Raw genomic sequence first — 6056 nt, 5'->3', positions numbered from 1 at the left:
CCAACAAATAGCACTTACTCCATTTTAAATTCAAGTCTGTGCTTGTGTAAGGGTGATGCTGGTGATACATATTTGAATTCCACATTGGATTTTAGGATAGTTCATTTAGACCGTTTGACTGCAGATCCCATCACAACCAAGACAACCCCAAAGAGAAGCACTTATGAAGTCCAGAATCATGAGTGGCTCCATCTGAAGTGATCCGAGTTGGAAGCTCACAGCCATTTTCTTTGCCATTCATTCAGTTGATATTGTCAAACAAAACTGCCCCCAACATTATACTGAAACAAGGCAGCACTGAAATGGGTGACATCAAAAATAACTCTACCCATGACTTATCTTCGGGTCCAGGTGATCTTTTTGTAGCATCTTCTGTGGTGTGCACTCAAAAAAATGATTCTTGGCCCCAATAAACATGAAGCAATATTTCCAAGTAAACTGTAACTGAAATGTATAAAACTAAAGGTTTATTTAGTAAGAATAAGTAAACAGTGTGTAAATATGTGTTCTACAACAACAACGTAAACAAACTGAGTAAACTTTATCTGAATGGATCGCATAAGAGGAAAGTGGGCGTGTTCCAGCATATTGTCTACGGGTTCGCCCACACTGCCCTCACACACTTGGCACTGCCATGCAGACAACACGTCACACGCATTGCGCTTGACAAACGGCGACAAGTGTGCTTAATACGGTAAGTTTAATTGTTTGTAACGCATGGTGTTAATGTAGTGATATGATATTTTAAAATAATGTCGATATGCTATTTTTTGTTGTTGTTTTTTCTACTTTCTCAAAAATAATGTGAATACTTTGGACTTTATACTGTTGAAAGTCTGGCGAAGTTCGATTAGCGCCCGTGAAGGGACATCCCGATATTCCGAAATCCCTATGTTCCGACGTGAAGGCCTTTCTAAGGGTTAGCTGTTTTATGCTAAGCGCTAGCGCTAGGCTAACGCGCTAAGAGCGTATGTTTACATGTTTAGCTGCTGGCTGGCACATGGCACTTGACCTGTCCTGTCCTGCTGCTGCAGTTGGGCACTAACTCGCTTACTTGCTCTGCAGTTGGCAAGCCGTATTATATTATGAAAAGTATTAATGACATTAATTTAATGTCAAACCGATTTTTTTCTTCACTGTAGCCAAATGCTGCTCATGTGGGAATGTTCTCCTAAATTTTAATAAAGGAGTAATGTTAGTTACTACTAATTTAAGTCCCACAAGCTGACGTAATTTGAGATTTACGTAACCACTTAAATTCTAATGGGTGGTGTTATTAATACTCTAAAAATAATATACATTTATTTCTGTGAAAATATATATTTTTATCGATGAATGTTGAATTTTGGCTGGATATGGCTACATACTGTGTCTCCATTGTGTTGTCCAGCTAACACAACCATATGAAGTTAACTTATCTACAGGCGTCTGTTTGCAAAAGATAAAATAAACAGTTATATTCAAACTGCTCAAACTTATCTAACTAATTTAATACTACTTGTATTTACATTACATTATATTCCTGCATGTGCTTTTTCCTCCACACTGGGGACAACAATTTTTAATATGTTTCCTGTTAGTTTTTGTTGTTGTTTGTTGATGGCAATGTCAATTGCTGAAGTTTAAGTAAGCCATAGATTTCTGCTAAAATGTTAGCTTTTATTCTATTTTCATGTGTTTTTCCTTCTCTTCTAGGTAGAACATGTGAATGGGTGTGTGGGAATGTAAGGTCTGTGGAAAATCAGAAAAAGTAGGTATGCATTGCTTAAACATTGCAAGGTAAAACATGGCCATCATGGAAGCAGGTTCAGGCATTGCTGCCCATATTCTAATTGTCCATGCACATTGAGACTTTGGAACAGTCTTTTGAGTCTTATATACCATTCTCACAAAGCTCAAACATCTTCAGAACCATCAGAGTTATCTATATATTCATGTCAGCTGTGTGCATGTCCTCAACTTGCAAATGAACGAGATTACTTCAGTCATGTAAATGAACATTTAAGAAGGAAAGAAACTGTAACATGCATGTTCAAAGATTGTTCATTTAAAACTAGCATTTACAATACATTTCATACTCATAAAAACAGGAAACATAATCCCCATACTGTAAATGATTTCAAAGCTGAGGTTGTTAGTGTTGTTGCAAGGTTACAGGAATCAGATACTTCAGTGATTGATGTTTCTTGTACAGCAGGCTTCTTTAAGAAAGTTGCTCGTCACACAAATTTTTTCAAGAATATTCCACTGACATTAGCAACTAAACATCAGCAAATGATTGCATATCATATCAGTGCAAAACATGGGTGTGAAACGAATAGTTACTTTGAAAAGGCACATTATTGTTTAAGGTGGGTTTGTCATGAAACTTTTTTCTCAATGTCTCATGAAATAGGGGTGTAAAAATAAAAACCAGATCAACTGTCATGAAAAAATGTTAAATTGTATTCCTCTTTAAATAATGTAAATGTTAGATGTTTTTATCTATCTGTCTGTCTATGATTTATGAATTTTTAAAGGAATGGTTTGACATTTTGGCAAATGGAAGCTAATGGAATTTCTTGTTTTCCCTCAAACTCATCAAAAACACAATCCAACAACTCCAAAGCGCTCTGATGGACAAGTTGTGACCTCTACAGTATAAGATAATAATGGAACGTTACGAGACAGAGTTGTTTTCAGGATAAATACAGAGACTGCTTGTAGAAAAAGTGTCGCTGAAGGCAACGTGTATCAGTGGTTTTACATGAATTTACCTCTAAAATAACTCAGTCTTTTATCGTTCCATTATTATCTCATAGCGTGGTAGATGTGCAGGTCACAAGTTTTCCACCAGAGTGTTTTGGAGTTGTTGAATTGTGTATTTGATAAGTTTGATGAGGGAAACCAAGAAATCCCATTAGCCTCTGTAGCGTAGCTCTGAGCAGCTCATGGCTCTGCTCCGGCATTCTAGAAATAGCTTGCACTGACAAATAAAGGTAATGAACCTACTGCTATGGCAATGGGCAATTTGCCAAAATGTTGAACTATCCCTATAAGTCAGACATTAGCCGCGAGAGATAACCATAGTTGAAGTTCTTAAATAAAGTTGCAGTAATTCAATTTTTCATAACCTTTTGTGTCCTGTATTTGTTCCCTAGAATCCATAAAGTGAAAGATGTCAAATCCAGTCCACCTGAGAGTCGTCCTCGGCGGAGATGACGCTAGAAATCTTAGCCTGATGTCAGGGATACCAGCATCTGTGGATCAACTTGTCCATGAGATAAAGACTGCTTTCGTGCTGTCAGTGAGGTAAGCATTACTGATGACATTTTGCACACTTCTCTGCTGATGTGTAACTGCTTTCCAAAATTATTGTAAGGTAATTATTACCTCGGGGAAAATATTCTTTCATTTGATATGGACATATCTATTTCTACAATAAAAACAATGGTAAGCAGGTTTTTTTCTTATGTCAACAGAATTTCTTATGACTGTTTTCAGAGATTGATTATAGAGGGAGACTGGACACTAATTTTTCCATTCCATTCCATCAAAGATATCAATCTATTGACATGCCATCAGCCTTCAAGATTTTATTTTATTTGTAGCTGCCCAACTTTTTTATTGATGACTTGTGCAACTGCTCTCTAGCCTGATATGAGCTGGAGCAGATGCTTTTAAGACTTTAACATACTTTAAATGTAAACGGTTTGACCAAGCCCTGATTGGATTGAGAAGTGCCAAGTCCTCGAAGTGTCTGTCCTTTTTCAGCACAGAAAATATCAATTGTCTTATAGACTATCTATAAGCTAGAAAGTTATTCTCTCTTTTCCCATTAACACATTTTTTCCCCTCTCTCTCAGAATTCATGCGTATAACAAATTTGCCACTTCAAGCCAAGTTTTTGGGAGAAGTAGACAAATACACACCTAACTTGATGAAGGTCTTCAGCAATAGAGGAGGAGCTGCTGGAAAGAAGATCAGGCTTCTCATGGCTCCGACAACTAAGGCAAGTGCAGTAAACTGTTACATTATTTAGCCAGAAGAGGTTTTTCTCCCAATATAACATCTCCGTTTCCTATCTACCTTCATCTGTTTAATCTTCCTCCTCAATGAGCTTTGTTATTCTGTCATTTTTCTTTCCTTTGCTGCCATCCTTTATATCCTCTGTGGATGAGATGTTGGACCCCTCATATGTTGGTGTTTTCATCTTCCATACCTCATCTTCCTACTTCTCCACTCTTCCTCTCATCTCCTACAATTTCTTCTCTTTACATGATCACCCCTCTTTCATCCATCTTCTCTTCCTCCCCTTTAACTTCCACTTCTTAATGTCCATCCATGTTTACCTCTGCAACCTTCCTCTCCACTTCACATGGGGGTTATTTGTGACAAAAATCTGATAAATGCTGGAAAATGTCTTGAAAAATGAATAGCTTTAATATTTCATATACATTTGTTTGCAGAGTGAGGATATCGAAGTCAAGAGAGACTGTGTACTTCAAAGTCTTTGTGGTTATCTCAATGAAGACATCAACACTCTTATCAAGAAGTACTTGGTCAGTAATTGCATTTGATGTTATTGTGATCTTTCAGTCTTGCAGTGTTGAATAAAATGTAGAATAAAATGTTTGAATTCATGGTCATGATTTCAAAGCTGGAATTGACAGTAAAACCATTGTATTTATTTGCAATAGATTATTCAAGTGTAGCTAATGAAATGGCCACTGCTTATATTATCATCTGCAGTATTAACAGCCTTGACTTTTTCTAATTGCAAGATATCAAAGATAATCTTCCTTAAACTTGTAAAGTGCTGAATCAGTTCATGCTATAGTGTGTTATACTGTGCCGATGCATCAGTGTCTGATTAGCATTCAGGATTTCAGTTCTTGTCTTTGTTTTGAGGTAGACACATGTATGTAGAGCCTATTTTTTAAGGAGGTAAGATAACATATTTGAAAAACATTACTATTGTATACTTTAATACATAGGGTTTATGTGAACGTTCACCTTAACTTTAACTGAATAATCACATTAACTTTATGTAAAAGTTCACCTTACCTTTAACTGAATTAGCACACGCAGTTCATGTGAAAGTTCACATTACCTTTAAGTGAATGAACACATAAGGTTTATGTTTACCTTTGCATTAACTTTAGTTAATGTATTCACACTGATTCAGCATGGTAGAAACACATTGAATTAAATAGGACCCTCACATTGAACTTACCTAATAAAATTACATGGAAAAACTTCATGTAATTAAAATACATAAAGTCAACGTTTTTGCTTCAATTATTTTTTTGAGTGTGTCCAGCTACAGTGGATTTGCTTCCACAACCACGCCAATCTTATATTGGAGTGTAGCCCCTCCCAACATGCTCCACCTTCTTTTTCATGAAGTTTCAATGGCCCTGATGAAGGTTGGTAAAAGAAAGGACCACACCTCCACTAAGAGACAACCATCATCTTCAATTCATGCAGGTCTCTTAGTACTTGATGAGACCCCAATTGCTCATTTGACTGCCTTTCATTCACATATGGTACAGTTTAATTGCAAATGTATCACTCTCTTGAAACAACACAAACACAGTTGTTCTTTTAAAACTAAACATTTCGAAGCAGACCATATGATTGTATGCCTTTTGAATGTAGCCACCGTAGAGAAATAGATCAAATATGGACTTGTTAAAATCAGCAACACGACCCCAACAAATAGCACTTACTGCATTTTAAATTCACGTCAGTGCTCGTGTAAGGGTCATGTTGGTGATAAATATTTGAGCTCCAGATTGGATTTTGGGATAGCTCGTTCAGGCCTTGCCACTGCAGAACACATCACAACTAAGACAACCCCAAAGAGAAGCACTTATGAAGTCCAGAATCATGAGTGGCTCCATCTGAGGTGATCCGAGTTGGAAGCTCACAGCCATTTTCTCTGCTGTTCATTCAGTTGATATTGTCAAACAAAACTGCCCCAACAAGTAGCACTTACTGAGAACACCAAGTCAATGCTAAAGTTAGGGTAATTGTACAGACTCACAAGAAAGTCTCTCTTTCTTGTTCTATCA

At 36.8% G+C, this 6056-nt stretch overlaps 1 long non-coding RNA gene across 2 annotated transcripts; it reads left to right on the top strand.

Annotated features, from left to right (window-relative positions):
* Nucleotides 1-431: 431 nt before the first annotated feature.
* LOC131446482 (uncharacterized) lies at nt 432-3985 on the top strand. 2 transcript variants are annotated; one of them, XR_009233924.1, is made up of 4 exons: nt 432-694; nt 1696-1754; nt 3141-3291; nt 3846-3985. It is a non-coding gene; the product is annotated as an uncharacterized LOC131446482 (long non-coding RNA). The 2 variants fall into 2 exon arrangements; XR_009233923.1 differs by having other exon boundaries at nt 436-694; nt 1696-1750.
* The last annotated feature ends 2071 nt before the right edge of the window (nt 3986-6056 follow it).

Source organism: Solea solea, chromosome 19 (genome assembly GCF_958295425.1).
Source record: "Solea solea chromosome 19, fSolSol10.1, whole genome shotgun sequence".
NCBI classification, from domain to species: domain Eukaryota; kingdom Metazoa; phylum Chordata; class Actinopteri; order Pleuronectiformes; family Soleidae; genus Solea; species Solea solea.
This window is presented reverse-complemented; position numbering and strand designations above follow the sequence as displayed.